We start from the raw sequence: 17278 nt of genomic DNA on the forward strand, positions 1-17278 counted from the left end.
TCTTTAAGAGTGTCTCTTGTATTCCTTCCACCTCTCATGGGGTAAGCACTTTCATGTAAAAATTACTGTTATTATTTACCTAGGAAGAGTGTATGGTGTCTGGCATGGATAGTTTGGAAATGTCAGTTTAGATGTCAGTGTTCCTGTAAGCTTCATTCACACAAATTACCTTGGTGGCCTCTCCATAATTCGATTCTTTAAGGCTTGAAGGTTTCTTGGAAACAAAGTAGGTAAGTGTATGGTATCTGCACATTTCAGTGCTTGTTTAGGTACATAGAAATGGATTTATTTCACAAGTTTTTTTATGGTTTCCTGTTTTTGGAGGGCTTTCTGAGCCAGAAAAAATAGCAGAGGCAGAACCATTAGAAGATGTACCAGGGACTCTGCCGGCTCCAAGCCATGAAGGGGAAGTTGCCTGAACTGGTTTTTTTTTTTTTGTGGGTGTTTTTTTTTTTTTTTTTTTTTTTTTTTTTTTTGTTTTGTTGCCAGTTTAAGGTGAACTCCTAAACAATTGTGGAGTGAGGCCCCACCTCTTCCAGCCTGACCTGCAAGCTCGGGTTACTCTCTCCTGTCTGGTTCACAGGATCCCTCAGTGAGCCTCATGCCTGCCTGCTGACCACTGCCCTCAGCCCCTACCCTACCAAGGAGCCTGACACAATAACACAGTTTGTAGAGTTCAGACCTTATTTCAGGAAGATTTACTGGCAAACACCAGGTCAAGGATGGACTAGCAGCACTTGAGAAGAGATTCAACAACCAAACAGCTGCAAACAGAAGCTGAGCAATATGGTCCTTTCCTCTTTTTAAAAAAATGGTGAAATCCATGTCCTTCCCAAAGAAGCTGTCAGTGGCGTGACTCTGGCAGTGATGGCTCTGACTTCACCTGCCTCTGTAAATGAGTCACAGAATGTTATAAAAAGCAAGGACCTGCCAAGCCTCATTTCTTGGAACTGAGTGGAAATTTCAGCAAGCAGCTGCTCTTTCATTAGTTTATACTTTTCCTCCACAGGTTCCTTGAGGAGGGCCTGGAATCACAGAAACTTTGTAAAGCTATCCATACTTGGATAGCAGTGGCTCAATGGAAATGGCTGTTTGGTCTAGATAAGATTGTGATCTTCGTGAGGAATCTTGGTGAAGCCTGGAAGGAGCTTTGGGAACATAATCAAACAGGTGTCTTTCAGGACTGGCAATTGAATCCTATCAAAACTCGGGAGCAGAACCTCAAAAATCAGATTAGCTCTCCTATATACTACCTGAATGCAGGTTCTTTTCCTATGTCTGATGCTGTCAAAAGTTTTCAGGCTTTTATCTGGAGTCACAAAAGGCAAAAGCTTATTTGAAAGTGAAATCAGTGAAAACCAAGGTTCTCGTGGAACAACCCGATTTTAGGAGGGGAGTGGCTTGCTGTAGAAATCACGGCTTTAGAGTGAGGACTTTGGTTACCTGTAAACGTGCCAATAGTATCTGGACACGGGACTATTCCCCTGTGCTGAGTGAAAGACACGTGTAAGTTGTCAGAGTCGGGAGGAATGTGGTGCCAGATGGAAACAACATAAACAGCTGGGAGATTTCATCTGGGATTTCAAGCTAGGATGGGAAACGTATACTCTCGTCGTCCACTACTTCCAAAGGTGGTTTAGATACACCTACTTCTCCGGGGAAGGATTTTGCTTTGGAGCGTTGGTAGGTTTATCGTGTGGCTTTTTGTTTAATTTTTTTTTTTTTTTTGGAAGGCTTAGGGTGACTTTAAACAACTCCCATATTTCAGCGCCGCTCCGGGGAGCTGCTTTCAGCATCTTTGCTCTGCGTGAGCGCCCGGTGAGGCGCGGCGGGGAGCGGCAGAGGCGAGGCTGCCCCGCACAGCCCGCGGGGCCGGGGCCGGGGCCGAGGCGGGAGCTGGGGCTGAGCTGAGGCTGGAGCCGGGGCGGTCCGGCAGGGGGAGCTCGGCTCCGCTCCCGTGCCCGGCGCCCGCCCCGGCACTTTGTTGGCGGCGCGGAGCGGAGCCCCCGCTCCCGCCCTGCCCGGACCCGCCGGCGGCGGGGGAGCCCCGGCCGTGCCGCCCGGAGCCCCGCGGGGCGGAAGGAGGACTCGGGGGAAGGTAAGGGGCTGGCGGGGCGGGCGAGGATTTCCCCCGGGCGCCGAGCCCCCCCTCTTGTTCCGCGACGCCAAAAGCCGCCGGGGCAGCGCCCGGGGTGGGAACGGGGCGAAGTGCGGGGCGCTGACCCGGCCTGTCCGCGGACCCGCCGCCGCTCGGGCAGGGGGGCCGAGAACTCCCTCCCGGCCCCCGGGCTGGGCACGGCGCTCGCTGCCGCCGCCGTTCCCCCGCCGTGGCTTTGTACCCACGCCCCTCTCCTTGTGTGTGTCTGTTTGTGTAGGTGTGTAGGTGTGCGTGTATTTTCCCTCTCCCGCTGCGGTAACGCCGCCGCACCTTGCCCGCCGGGCTCCCACCGGGCTGAGGATCCGCCGCTGCCCTCCTCCTCCTCCTGCCTCACCTTCGACCAGGTGACTTGTCTTTCAGTCCTCATCGTGGTATTTTTTCCTCGGTGTTTGAGCTGGCTTTTCCACCTGTATTGCTGGTAGCGGGCGAAGGGCAGCTTTCAGGTGGGATATTCCTGTTACATGCCTGCGTTTCTTCGGTGCTCTCCCCTGCTGTCTTTCGTCTGCCCCGCTGTTTAGCCCTTTCCCTTTATCTGGTAACTTTCCCTGGCGTTTTTCTTCCTCCTGCCCCTCTCATCGCCATGACACACACTCCCTGCCAGCGCGCAGGTGACCAGGGCACACGGTGGAAAACAGGTTCGTGGCATCTTGTGGCATGATCTAAGGTGTTCCTGTCCTCTTGTAACCTCAGTAGGACTGCATTGTATCCATGAAAAGCGAGACATCGCAGCTTCCACTAAACCGTAGTTTCAAGCCAGTGAGTAGCAGGCAATAGAAGAAAGGTTGGAACAAGTTTTTCTTAAGGATGTTGTTTGGGAACCAATCCTCCCACTCAAAAATTGTGCTTTGCCTTGGCTCATGGGTCTTGTACCCTCCAGAGTTACAGACGTGCAGTGGTATGACCTTTTGTGGAGCCTGCTTTGTTTACTTGAGGTGAAGTACTGAAGATAAAAGTATTGCTGCTCTACGTTGTGTCTTCTGAAATATTAACCAAATGATGGATCTCACATGCCTTTGCAGTGTAGATCGTATATTAATTATGCCTCACCATCATCAAAAATATGGTCCTCCTCTCTTCCTATTGACTTCTTGTTTGTGATTGTGCAATGTCTATATGTCAGCTACAAAAGTTGCTTACATGGGAGAGCATAAAAATGACTATTTTTGTTGTTAGCAACTGGAAATACTGAATCAGCATTGTGTGTCCTGTCTCCTTTCCATGGAAATTCTGCTACCCTTGCCCCTTGAGAAAAAGCCTCTCCTAGGCCAGGCTTGAAGTGAGTTTGTATCCTCTCAGCGAGCAGTGGGGATTGCAAAGAGCTTACAGGGTTTCCAGGGTGTAAGGGAGACACAGCATTATCTCCTCTTGATTCACAGTTCACAGTGAGTGTAGCATTATTAGCATCCAGGTATCATCAGGTAATGAGATACTGTGCTCAAGGCTCCACAGAAGCAGGTTGCAGCCGCTGCTTGCTTTTACTGGGAAGGACTGTGGAAATATAAGTGGCTTCAGACTGTAATTGTCCAGCTGGCTTGTATTGTCAAACACTCATAATGGCTGCAATATTGAATTATGCCTTCTCATAGCTCAGAATGTATGTTTCTGATTGCATGTAATTTTGAAAGCAGTCAAAGCATCCCATTAGATTTATTTGAAGGGAGGTAACACCCTACAAGCAGCAACACCCAGTAGTGATTAGGTGCTGTGTTATTTATAGCAGTAATAGAGAGGGCAAGATTAGTCTAAAGTTATTTCTGCTGTGAAATGCACAGATGGAAAAAAAATACAGAATTTTTGCACTTGGTGACAACTAAATTCTGAAAATATTGTTTATTTTCTTTCAGTCCATAGTCCAGCTGTAAAGGGCAAATCAGTCACATTAACTGTTGCATTTTTTTTTTGTCCTGTGGGTAAAACCTTATTAAAATCTAACATCTGAAGTCAAGGAATTGGAGGATCAATGAGGATCAAAATAGGTTAAATATGTAAGAACTTCTATGTTACTCTGGTGAGATAAGAGAAGACTTGAAGTCCACACGATGAAGGCTGCACTGATAAAGTAGTTGCTAACTTCGATATCAGTGTTAACCACTTGTTGCTCTTATGCTCCTAATTACGGTTCCTGAATCTCTTCTCATGTAGTGAATGACTGGTCAATGGTGAGAGATTTCTCAAAGACACAGCTTTTAGCTGTGCCAGCCAGAAAAAAAAAGCCCTTTGGTGTGTGACCCATCCAGAGTCTTCTCTCCTTGAAGTGGGGTGGTGACCAGAAAGAAACGACTTTTAACTCCTCTTAGCTGTGGTGCTTATGATGCAATGTGAATGGCCCCCATTCTTGTATCTTCATCCAAAAGGAATCAGAAAGTTTCTTTACTTGTGTGTTTTCTGCATGTGGATAGGTCTGTTTCACACATTTCATTTGAAACCAGGATTTCTTCTTGCTTTCTCACTTAACGGCATCTGGTTCTGTGTTCCCTTTGTCCATGGGGATTCAGTTTTCATCATTCTAGTCCTGAGCTGGATTCCCAAGGAGGCTAATCAACAGCTAGTTAGAAGGCTTTTCACTGATTTTTGTGATGCCTGAAATACCCTTTTTCCTCATGGTAGGGCCATACTTACACAGTACCCATGAAATTAACAGTGCAGTTGGTATATTTTTCAAGGTGAAAATTCAATATATGAGACTCGTATCTTGTTCTCAGTACTAGTTCTCTATTGTTTTCAATATTAAATACTTCGCATGACCAGAAACTAGAAATCCTGCTTTTGGAGAGGGATGTATCTGTTGCCATTTTATCTTAACTCCAGATAAAATTTTGGATTCTGATTTATCCATCAACTTACTCATCCAACACACCGAATTTCTTAGTTTTGTACAGATCTTGATTTAACTCTGATACCTGGGAATTTCAGTTTTCCGCCCTGGATCCCAAGTTAGATGATGGCTGTCATCTGAATTTTACATTTTGCTGGGAACTTCAGTCCTCAACGACTGCTGAGTTTCTCTTTGTGGTGCCCATGGAGGAACTTAAGTATAAAGTTGTAGAAAGTTCTATCTAAGTCAGTGAGACTGTTTGGGGTGTGTGTAGAAAACATTTGCATAACCATTTATAAAACAGCTCTTCAGTCACTGAAATGGAATGTTAAGGTGTCTTTTATAGCTCTCTGTACTCAGAGATCCTGCATAATTGCTTGTTCCCTGGTGAAGCTAGTCACAGCCTTCTTGGAAAGACCATGATAATGTGGGAAGAAGGAACCTTCACATCTGTTTTGTGGGGAGGGACAATTTTTTTTTTTTTTTGTTACTAATTGCGTGTCATGGACACTGGGGGGATAAAAAATGAATCACAAATGGAAATGTTGTTACCATTAGCTTTTTAGGATCTGTTTTCATTTTGAGCTGTGACCATGAGCCCATAATCACTAACACATGCCTTTGATTGTTACGTCAGTTTTAGTAAAATTTTTAAATATTAGCCAACTCAGGACCTTGAATTGCTACTAGTTAAATGCTTCCAGTCTTTTCTTCCCTTTTCTCTGTATGCCACTGTCTCGGTAATTAAAGTTAGGCATGCTGTGAATCTCCACAGGGTTGAGATCTAACATGGAAATAGCAAATTACAAATTACTTTCTTTGCATTTATTATCTTTGTCTTTTTATGAATGGACTTCAGCAACCTTATGCATTCTGGATAGACAAAGTTAGCAGATGTGTCTGGCCTCAAAGGTTCAGAGTTAGTATTTTCCGTGAAGTTATCCATTTCTGTGGGATTTTCTGTTGTGCACTTTTCTGATGTATGACAGACATCTTCATTACTGTGGTGACAGGGGATTCTACTTGCCTTTGTTCTCAGGGCCTCACTCACGCTGTCGTTTTTCCCAGCCATGGAAATTGTGATGTTCTCTATAAAGCTAGAGAGGAAAGCAGAAAATCACACCCAAACAGTATAAAACTCTGAGTTGTAAAATGGTGAACCCTTTGTCATGTAATATTGTGAAACCTTAGAGTATTTCAACAGAATATTTAGAAAAAAAGTCATTAACTTTGGGAATGATATCTGTTGAGTGAGTGTAGGTGTTATGAATGTTCAGTCCTAGTAAAAATGGCATTTGTACAGATTTCTATTTGTTTTTTGGGGGGATTTGATTTGTGTTTTGATTTGTGTATGTTTTGTTGTTTTTTGTGGGGGTTTTTGTGTGGTTTTGGTTGGGTGGTTTTTTGTTTGTTTGTTTTTTGTTTTGTTTTGTTTTTATTTTTTTTTAAGAATACATTGGGTTTAGATGAGATAGGATTTGTCTTTTAATAATCCAGAATTTTACAGTTTATGTGTTTTTTGGATTTCATAGATTACCACTGTACGTAAGGGAACATCCAATTTCTTTCAAGACTTCCATAAGCGTAAAGAGAACTGTGTTCAGCTGACTTAATTGTGAAGCTGCCAGAGCTGGTTCTTGGGGTGAGGGGCTGGAGTTTGCTGTAGCTGCTGGATGCTACAGGCTTCATCTACTGCAAAAGTTTCACTGTAAGCCTTAATGTCGGTAGCCCAGGAATGTTTGTAACCGGGAAATAAGGGGATGACTCCTGGGGATTTGTGTATATTACTTTAATTTTTGCTTCTGCACGTAAAAGCATTTTTAAGGATGGACCAAGTAGAAAAACAGGCATTAGGCTTGCTGCTTCTCCCATCAGTACTCCCTTCTCCTCCCTCTCACCTTCAGGAAATTGTCTCAAGTGCAAATTGAAACTGAAAGTGAGATGTTTGCATCTTACTTGTTTGTTGCTCATTAGATAGACCCAGACCCATTAGGAAATGGTATTTAACATACCCCGCCTTCCTGAAACAGCAGCGTAAATCTTGGTCTAAAAATCATGTGAAATCCATGAGATCACAGAAGTCCTTTTACATTCAATACTTGCAGATACCTGGTGACATGTAAGATTACCCCAGTTTTATCAGTGTTTTAAGTAGACTTTGATGCTGCTGTGATTTGTTCCCTTAATGCTCCTAGTGAATTTTATTTCACCTGAAACATGAACTTTGTATAATGAGCACTTTCTTTCATTCTGGGGTAATTGAGAGGGCTTAATTCATCCCTCTGAATGCTCCTTTCATGAAGACTGAAGACTCTGCTCTTCATTCTCATGTACTCTTCCTTCTTCCGATGCTGTAGCTCTTTTTGCTTGGTTTCACAGTGTGTCTGAGGTGTTGTCTTCTCTATTTCCTGAGTCAAAGGTCTCTTTGTTTACAGTGTAAATTATAATTTGGAGTAACTAGCCTTGAGAAAGGTTTAATTTTCTAATCCATAAGGGAGTTAATGGTGTTTTGGGGAGTTGGTATCTGGTTAATGCAGGGATTCATCAGATTCATCAGAATCCCAGTGTACATCATAAAAATATTTTTGAATGCACAATTCTATTATTCAGAGCATGTGAATGTGAACCTTTGTACAAAGAGTGAGACATTCATCTTTTATGTTGAGTTTTTGGTGTAGCTGAGTGCATTTGACAATGATCTAGCAAAGATAATGCAATGAAGCCGGGTTACATCATGAGGAGTTTGTGATATCAAGTTGTAATAAAATTCAACTTAATGATTTTCTGTGCAATTTTAAAAATGGCATGGAAAACTCAGCCGTCTTTACTTGTGCCTCTGAAGTAATTTTCAGCTTTGTACATGTCTTGAGAAGCCAGCGAGTGTATTATACTGCCTTCAGTTGGAGATATAAATACACATTTATATTTCATATTCAGAATTGGGTAGCAGGCTCTGGATTTAAATATATGTTTTCTTTATCTATGTCTTCTCAGACTCACTTTTCCCAAAGTGGAATTCCTTATTCTCTTCTCGACTTCTAGCATTGTTTATTGCTTGGTGATCTTCCTGTGCTTTCACAACCTTAGTGCAATGTTTGTTTCATCTCTCTGTTTCTTCCTATATTCAAGGATAAAGAATTGTCCAGGGGTGAGGGCAGAGGGGTGGGAGGTGGGAGGGTGAGGTCTGTTTCTGTTTTAGCTGCAAACTTCTTTATGGGCAATAAATCCTGGCTAACTGGTAATTAGCCTCTTGGTGCTATCTCATATACAGAGGGCAGGACAGTGTAAGGAATTTGGACTTTGTACCTTAGTATCCATTAGGTAAGTCAGCCCCGTGTGATGAATGTCCTACCTCTGACAAGAAACAAACACAGCTTCTCCGTTGCAGTCAGGGTTTCCCTTCTCATGGTTGCTTTAGGGGTAAAGTACGGCTGGATTTTGAGTCTCACCTTCAGCTTCATTCTCACTTTTCCCTGCTCAGCCTGCCCCCTGGCTCAGCTGTTAATGTTTTCCTTCCTTCTTCACTTACCTGAGTCATGTTTTTCCACCATCTTCCTTATTCTGGTCCATCCTACACTTGAGTCTTGATATAGCTTTAGTCTCCTGTTGTTTGCTTTTTTTCTCTTTCCATTTCCTTCTTTAACCCCAAAGTTTCCCCTACTCTTTCTGGTTCGTATCACTCTTTAATTGCACAGTGCTTTGTGTTCAGCATTGCAGAACGTACTTCATGCCCTCCTTGCAGTAAAGCTTTTTTCTTACTCACAAACCAACTCTTTTTCCCCTTTTGTGTCATTAGTCTTTATTCCAATGTCTTCTGAAAAGCATTCCAGACCTATTGGTCCCAGTGGGGAATATTGTATGTGAAATTACATGGGTAGTCAAGTCTTTGTGGTTAGAGTTTTGTAAGGAACATCTTCTTTAAAGGCTGAACACTGTGTATTTTGTCTAGGCAATAATTTTAAGCTCTCTTGAAGCAGTTCTGCAGCGCAAGACCTGATTGGGAGCTGTTAAGAGTGTGTGTAGGCATTTGTTTTCCCTATGTGAGTGAGGTGTCTAATACACATAAAAAAGTGTGCTCAATAAATGTCTTACTGAATATGAATGTAAGATCTCAAAAGTGCCTTCAGTACATGGTGGAATTTTTTGTTTTCTACATAGGTTTTACAGTTTTTCTTACTTTTATATGAAAGCTAAATGTCAACATGCAAGGAAACAGAAGGGTTCATATCTTTCTTAAGAGCAGAATACACTGGCCTGGAGGAGATCCAAGTTGCTGTTGAGTCCCAGTCTTGGTGGTGACCACTTGAAATCACAATTTTGCACAGCTTGTGGGCTGTTTGACTTCTGCAGAGAGACTCAGACTTCCAGGCTGGGTGTCTGACAGGTGGAATGGTCCCACTGGCCTATGCAATCCAGCCTTTTGTGCTCCACAGTGGTGAGTGGCTTAGGGCAGCTGGTAGTAGGAACTGTGTCTTTCTTCCCAGGGACAGGGTTTGCTGAATTTTTTTTTTTTTTTTTTTTGAGGGGGTGGATGCTCAGAGCGTGGGAGTTTATGTCCCATTGGATTCTTTGAGTATTTTAAGCTGTACTTTTATAACTCTGAAAGTTCTAACTGCCCAAACATCTCCATTTCCTTTTTAAAAATAATCTAAAAACCTAGAATTTGGAAACAGCTGTTTTGTCTCTTTGCCTCAGTTTTCCTATTAATAAACAAATAAAGTATCTGTCTCTCAGGAGTTCTATGAGGCTTAATTAGCAAATGTTTATACAGCCTTTTGAAGATAGAAAGCATCATATAAATGCTAAGTAGTATTATTATTACCACCAACTGCTTTGTTGTAATTGCAGTAATAAAAGCTTCAGTACTGGTGGTTCTGTTGCCGCTGTTCTAGGTACAAGTTTTGTGAATGCTGGAGACATTGAGGGTGGTAGTAAAGTGATGGTGTCGACCATACTGAGGTACAATGTGTGGGAGAGCTATGAAATCTTTGTGGAGCTTTCTTGAAAAAAATTAAAAAATTAACAACAAAAACAAAACAAACAAAAAAAAGTAAAAGTCCGTAACTGGGAAAGAATAAACTTCTTCTGCAGTGCTCCAGCATCTACATGTCCCAGGACTAACTAGGGGGTGGTCTGTGCTGCGTGGTGTCTCACCTGATTGGAAATGGGGTGGCAGCAGTTGCATTCTTGACATTGGCATATAAAAGAAGGTATCTCTTAGAGATGATTGATAATTGGTAGTATAGGAAAAGAAACGTAGTATAAATCACAATTAGACTTTAGGATTTTTTTTTTAGGTCTACTTTTGTAAAACATTCATGACTTAAAGCGGAGCTATTTTCATTAATGTTCTTGTGCTTATCTCGCATAACCAGCTTGTTAAAAGCAGATATGAACACTTTTTAAGCTTCTGGCTTATAAATGGTGAGAAAGAGAAAAGAAGATTGATTCCAACAGGCTTGAAGGTAGATTGATTTCTCTTCTAGCTAGCAAAATAAGAGAGAGAGGGAAGAATTAAACTGTAGACTCAGCGAGCCAATCAGTTTCAGCCAAGTTGAAAATCATTAGATTCAGCTCTAATGTACACTATAATTGTAAAAGTCTAACTTAAAATAAATGCAGGGGAATTCTGTTTTGGTAAATTGTTGATAGTATCTCCAAATTATTTCTGCCTGAAGTAATAAGAGTGTGAAAAAAATAAAGTAAAAACAAAGGAGCAGTGCAGGGGAACAATTATTTTGCTAACGTCTCCTGAGGAGCAGAGGGGGTCACCTGGTCACATTATAAGAAGAATATTGTGCTGCTTGAAGATTGGAGAGGATTGATAATAATTGTGCTTTGAAGAAAACTTCTCTGTTCTTTTTACTGTAAACATCTGAGATAAGATGGAAATGTTGAAGGAATGCAACATCTTCTGCAAATTCTTTCAGCATTCTTAATTGCTTGTTATGAGATCTTGATTTTAACTTTGGCAGATATTTCTGGTGGTTTTTAGGGGGCTCTAGTTTACTAAGTGGGGCAGTCTACTTGCTATAGGCAGTTTATCTGGGTCTAATTGTATCTTAATATTTAGTAAAGTGCTTATTTCCTAATAACTTCTGGATCAGTTCTAATCACGAAGATCTGATTTAACACATTAGAGAAATCACACAAATCTGGATCATGGGTGTCATAATTTCATAGTGTCTGTACTGCAAGGACTTGTAAAACATAGATGATGCAAAGCAGGTAACTGATTCAGTCCTTTATGTGTTAGCAAATTTTCAGACAACTTTGAACATTGTTAAACAGCGAGAAGAAAAGGCACCAAACCTTTTTGAATTTTTTTAATGTTAGGGAAATCTTACTTTAAAAACAACTATAAAGTGTACAACCACAAAGTCGTTCTACATAGAAATAGAAGCAGTTTAAACACCTATAACCCTGAGGCCCATCTGGAAACATCCCAAATGCTGGATGGTAGGCTCAGAAAAGATTACTTTAGCTGCTCAAAAGATTTTCAGTGGCCAAGTGGAAGACAATTGGTAGCATTGTATTAAAGCTGTTCTCTCTTTATTGTGTGAGACTGGTGACACTTCATTGTGCACAGAAGTCTGGGTTTTCTTGACAGCTGTAGGAAACAGCAAGTATTTGATGCTCCCTGTATACAGGAATTAGATAGGAATTTGTTTTTCTGTTATTCTAGGCTGTAACATATGGTAGTATAATAACTATCTTTTGAAGTACAAAAAATCTGCCTCAGGGGCTATAATTTTAAAGCACAATATGAAGTGCTGTTTTAATAAGGTTTGCTCCTTGCACATTTTAAGTGCAAGGAAATGTGTGTTGAAGCCTTGCTAATCCTTCATTTGCTTAAAGTCTTTGGCTCATTCCCTAACTGTCAAAGAATTAATGGTGTGCTTCAATGAGATCTTGCATTACTAGATTGTAATTATTTTTACAAGAGGTTCTACACTGCATTTGATGGTGCTTTATGAATTATCATAATAAATAAAATGAAATTGCTGTTGTCAAAGCATATGAGCAAAGTAATCTGATTCCTATTGTTCATATATTCACTGGCTCATGGAATTAAGTGATATCCAGTGGACTTCCAAGCTGTTCATACAAGTTGGTGAGGTTTACTGTGTTGTATTGTTTTGCTTGTACTTGTGACAAGTTAAACAATGGTGTAGCTGACAAGGAACAGCTCCATTGAAGAGATTACAACACATCTCTCCTGCATTTCCTCCTTTGGCGTGTACTTGAAAAGGGAGCAAAAAGGCAACATGCATATTGGTTCACTTAATGAATTCATCTGAACCATGATGGTGTGACCTCTGGCAATTACTGTATGGTAACAGGCTTTGAATTAAATTATCAGAGTCTACAGCAGAGATGTCAGGACAGCGCAGGCATATCAAAGCTGATTTTAATTGTACTCACCCAGTACCAGAAACAGGCTCCAAGTGCATGGGACACGGTGGTCTCCATGCCTCTTGGCTGAGGATGGAGATCCTTGCTGCTGTGGCTAACTGGGTCCAGTACCCAACCCTGGGAATGGTGTTTGTACTATGGACACATCCTCTATCTGCATGCTGTCATGGAGATCTGCACCTAGCTAAGGCAGGCCATACAGAAGATGTTTTAAGTGTACATCATTTGCTTTTCAGGTGGATAGAGTCAACAGTATTCAATTTTGGAACATGTCTACCTGGGATTTTTCCTTTGGTTTATTACAAATATTTGTATGGCCAGAGTTACTCCAGATCCTAGTCAGTGATGGAGGCTTGTTGTATTAGGCACTCAATTTCAAGAGAATGTTATTATTTAAACATTGAGTCTATTTTTAAGTTGGCTAATCTATAAAACCTGTTTAAAGCCACAAGAGAACATTACAAATCTAGTTTGACCTCTGGAGAGTATGAAGGAGGAGAGTTTTGGCGTTCTTTTTGTGGTAGAAAAATATTACAGAAGTTTTCTTATCCTTTCTCTCTGGGGAAGATAGACACAGTAATTTAAACTACTTGCCCCCGACAAACACTGGCATTTTCCATCAGGTACATTAATGAATTTTCAGTTGTTTTGTGTTTGAATCGAGTGATTGTCTGTATATGGTGCAACCCTCTAAATGCTATTGTTTGTGTATATATATATGTATGTATATATGTATATATATTTTGGCAAATAGCAGATGCAGTCCAGATTTCCTCCTCTAGATACAGACCTTTTCCTCAAAAAACCTCATAGACTAAAAGCAGCTGCTCCTCGAATCTCTACTTTCTCTTCATGCTTCACTGTATAAATTGTATAAACTCAAATCAGTTTCTGAAGCACTGTAGCCTTCTCTGCATAGTAATGTTTTGCTCTCATGGCAGACCAAGCCACTTCTTTGCAAAGCAGTTTGTAAGAGTTCAAGGCTGTATTACCCTGTAGGGGGAATCCATACAAGTGTTGGGGAGGTTCTTGTGTTGGTTTACTTTGACTTTTGAGAGATTTGGGGCCTTCCTACCTCCTAGACCATGGAGCTTCTGCTGTACAGAGACTGGGATTTCCAGATGCATCCTCTTTCAGTAATGCCAGTAATAACACTTTTTCTCTATGGTCACATCTGCCTTATAGCTTCTACCAAACAAGATTTAGCAGATGTCACTTTAGCCAATTTAGTAAATTGAGTCCAAAAATTGGATTTGCGTGGGAATGTGTCACAAGTGATGCAAGTCCTTCTTGGTTTGATACACTCCCTCACAGAGCTTTAGTGCAGTGGCTTCTTTAGGATGTAAAGAAAAATGTGTGGTAATTTTACAGATGACCTTGCTCTTTATGGGCTCCCTGCATGGGACTCTAGCTTCCAGTAATGAGGAAATGTTCTGAGGCAGTGTTCTTGCCATGATGACATAAAATAACAGAGAGTTCCAGTAATTCCTCTGTTCTTAGCCTGTGATAGACATGTGCCTTCAAGGAACAACTGACCTTAAAAATTATGCAGATCTGGAGGTTGGGGTAATTTTTGTTGTACAGTCTTTTTTTTTCTTTCTTTTTTTTTTCTTTTTTCTTTTTTTAGTAGGCATTGAGGCGGTGATATTGCACTCACTGATTAGAAACTGTATTTGATTAGCCTTCTCAGTCTAAGTGCACACTCTCCACTCTAGAAGTGTTCCCCCTAGAGCTCCTAGAAATGCTCTGGCAGAAAAAATAAAACCAAACAGGTCTTTTGCCCTCTCTTGCTTTTCCCTCATTTATGCCTTTCAGACAGTATGTGTACGTATCCTGCACCGATAGTTTTTCCACTTCCTTTGCAATTTTACAACAGCTATGTATTTTGTTTTCATCTAGATCTACTGTCTTTCACAGGAAAACCACATCTCATAATGTATATATTGTATATAATGTACATTCTGCAGCCAGTGTATTCCAGACACTGATACAGTTCATGTATTGTGAACCTGATGGCACAGAGGATCTGGTGTGCAGTAGTACTCAAATGTTTGTGGTTTAGCAGGAAGTCTTCTCCCCCTTCGCTGGATGGAGTGAAGAGAAATCTTTAGTTTCAGAAATTACCAAGTGTTACCTAAGACTTCCCTTTAGCAGTTTGAAGGTATTTTTCAGCCCAATTGGAAAAGTTCAGGATAAACCTTGGTAGCGATGTTTGTGAAGGATTTGTCTCCACTGTGGGTGAGAAGATTGATGCCAGATCAGAACCTCGATCTCTAAATACCTATTTGTTCCACTGATATTAGTGGAACAAATTGTCTGTATGCCTGTTTAATCATTGTGAGATTGAGGCACAAAAATCTCAGATTAAAAAACCAACATCCCACAACGAAACAACAAAACAAACCCCAAGAAAATTTGCGTACTTGTTTTATTAATGGAAACTTAGATCACTTGGAAGCAATTTAAAAGAATTTGTCACCAGTCTTGTCTTTTTTTTTTTTTGTCCTCATCCTGCTGTGAGACACATCTTCTGTTTGAAGTGTGTACTATTTTAAATGAGCATTATGTTTTCATGAAAACTCTGCTGGGCAATATCTAACTCCAGACATAAAAGCAAATAAACCAGGAGAAACCCTCTGTTTATCTGAGATGAGAGGACTGTTTTTAAAAAAAGGAGAGAAAGAGCATCTAAAACAACCTAATGGTCTCCTTTGTCTCTCTTTAATGTTCCTTAATGTTCTTCTGCAGTCCTCAGGAATTACACTATCTCATTGGTATGTCACTGGGGTATGTACCACAAAGAAATCTTAAAACGCTGTCTTTAGACTGCATAGTAAAGAGAGATAGAAAGTGCTGCAGTACATTGTTTGATATATGTTGATTCTGATTTTACTCTGTTTAGCTGTAGGTTTCAGATAAGAGGTGGAAATTCAGAATTGATGCAAGTGCTTAATGATGGATGATGTCTTTTGGATGCTACCTGTGCCATACTGAAGTAAACTTGAGGACTAACATCTTTTCTTTGTGACTGATAATTTTATATGTAACTGGGATCTCTGCTTGGTTGGCTATTTGGGATTTCTAATGAATTAAATTTGACAGCTTATCCTCAACTTTACTTGGTATTGTCTCAAACAAAGAAGCTTACTGTAAAGTTGTCTAAGCTCTTCTCAGTTGAAATCCATCACAATTTCCAACCACTTGCTAGTTGAAGAATCAGCTGTCATATTTGAGTATTGGCATTGCAGAGGTGGGAGTATTAGCAGTAGTGAGTGATGTGGAGATGAAGTGGGGGAATAAGCAGAATGGTAATGTTGAGAGCTCACTTCATCTCCACTAAAAACTTCAGGATCTGACTACTGAGAGCTAGGAGAGCTTCCAGGATGCCCAACCATGAGGCACTTCAATTTGTTTTTACTCAAGTCTTTAGCTAGACTTACCCCTGTAAAGGCTGACAGTTAAATGGAAAATTGGATTAACATCGTTAATATTCTTGCCTATGACCCCTGTGTTTTTCATAGCACTCACTGCATGGATCAAGCATATGGATGGAGGGTTTGTTTCCATATAGTTTTACAGTCTCCACATCTTTTGCACTGGCTTCAGATCTCTGTTGCCAACTGCTACATAGTGAAAACCAAAATGACTGCCTCAACGATCCTTGAAAAGCCTCTGACAGTGGTAGCAAACAGTGGTCTGGAGCGGGGATGTTAGTGCTGCCTCTTGGCAGCTACAGAGCTTGTAGCTTTTATCCCTCTTTTGCAAAGCCCTGGGATTCTTCTCTTATCTTTGTACAGTCTGCTAAGTCTTGTGAAAACAATAAACTGGCTCACCTCCAGCAGTACTGTGAATTTTATCTTGAATTAATAATAAGTTGTCTTTTCTCACAAAGGCAAGTACTTTTGTTTGAAACTAAAATTGCTTTGTCTTCTTGAGGATTCTAACATGTTAGCTAAGGCACTAAATACGATGGGGGGCTTTTTCTAATAGTCCTTGTGCTATCAGACCCTTTAATCTGTCCTGGATTTGAATGAGTCATTTAAAAGCAGAGATCTAGCTTAGCAACTTGACTGTGATGCTCTCTCTCAAATCAGTTACCATTTTGAGAATGACATCTGAGTCTGCCCATGTTTCTGCATGACTGGAAACTGTCACTACTCATTTAAACTTATTAGTGCTGGAAATGGATATGCTGGTTCATCTAGCGGGGATGAAACATGAGGCACCAGCATTCAAATTTAAATGTTGTTCCTATGAGTAAAGGAAGAGGTGACTAGTGATGAGGGCTTGGACAGTTAGCAGTGAGACCTGCATTGCAGCTCAAGGAGGTGTTGGGTGCTTTGCCTGCAGGTTGCTAAAAGCAGGTCGTGGCATTTTTTGACAATTCAAGAAAATAGGGTGCTCTGACATGAAAGTTTAATCGGAGGATACAATGCTTTAGCTGAAGATTATACCATGGAAGACACTTAATTTTTCTCTCAAGAGGTACCTCAGTTGGGAATACTCTTTTTGGGGAGGAGGAAAGAGAATTTGAGAATTTAGACTTTTAAGAGAGCAGGTGCAAAGCTCTGACTCAAAGCCAAGCTCCTGTAATGGCTCTTGAGAGTCTGCACATACACTTAAGGTATGCAAAATGATTCCTAAAAATGCAGACCTGCAGAGTGAAGGCTATGACCCTCCATCTAACTTTAAAGGACCCAAAGCACTCAGGATATGTGAGCACTGCTGGCATGGTCCCTTTTCTCCCCTTAAAAGGGCTGTGAGCCAAAAGAGCAGAAAGACAAAAGGAATCCCTGGGTGACTTCAGCTGTAACTGGCCCTTAACTCAGCATTGATGCTGCTGGTGTTACAGGGCCATAGTGTGCAAACCTGTATAGTTTAATTTCTTC

The 17278-nt window shown here is 41.1% G+C and overlaps 1 protein-coding gene across 13 annotated transcripts in view; it reads left to right on the forward strand.

Moving 5' to 3' along the window:
* Positions 1-1536: 1536 nt before the first annotated feature.
* The window catches only part of EPS8 (epidermal growth factor receptor pathway substrate 8), a 135723-nt gene continuing 119981 nt past the window's right edge, over positions 1537-17278 (forward strand). For 2 of the 13 annotated variants that reach the window (XM_050323360.1, XM_050323358.1), the window contains exon 1: positions 2280-2601. The gene's annotated coding sequence lies outside the window, so the exon portion shown is untranslated. Of the gene's footprint in view, positions 1684-1957; positions 2099-2279; positions 2602-17278 lie in introns of those variants that run through there. The other 11 variants (XM_050323365.1, XM_050323364.1, XM_050323355.1 and 8 more) reach the window with 10 other exon arrangements.

Source organism: Myiozetetes cayanensis, unplaced genomic scaffold (genome assembly GCF_022539395.1).
Source record: "Myiozetetes cayanensis isolate MyiCay16 unplaced genomic scaffold, myiCay2020 scf3, whole genome shotgun sequence".
Lineage (NCBI taxonomy): Eukaryota > Metazoa > Chordata > Aves > Passeriformes > Tyrannidae > Myiozetetes > Myiozetetes cayanensis.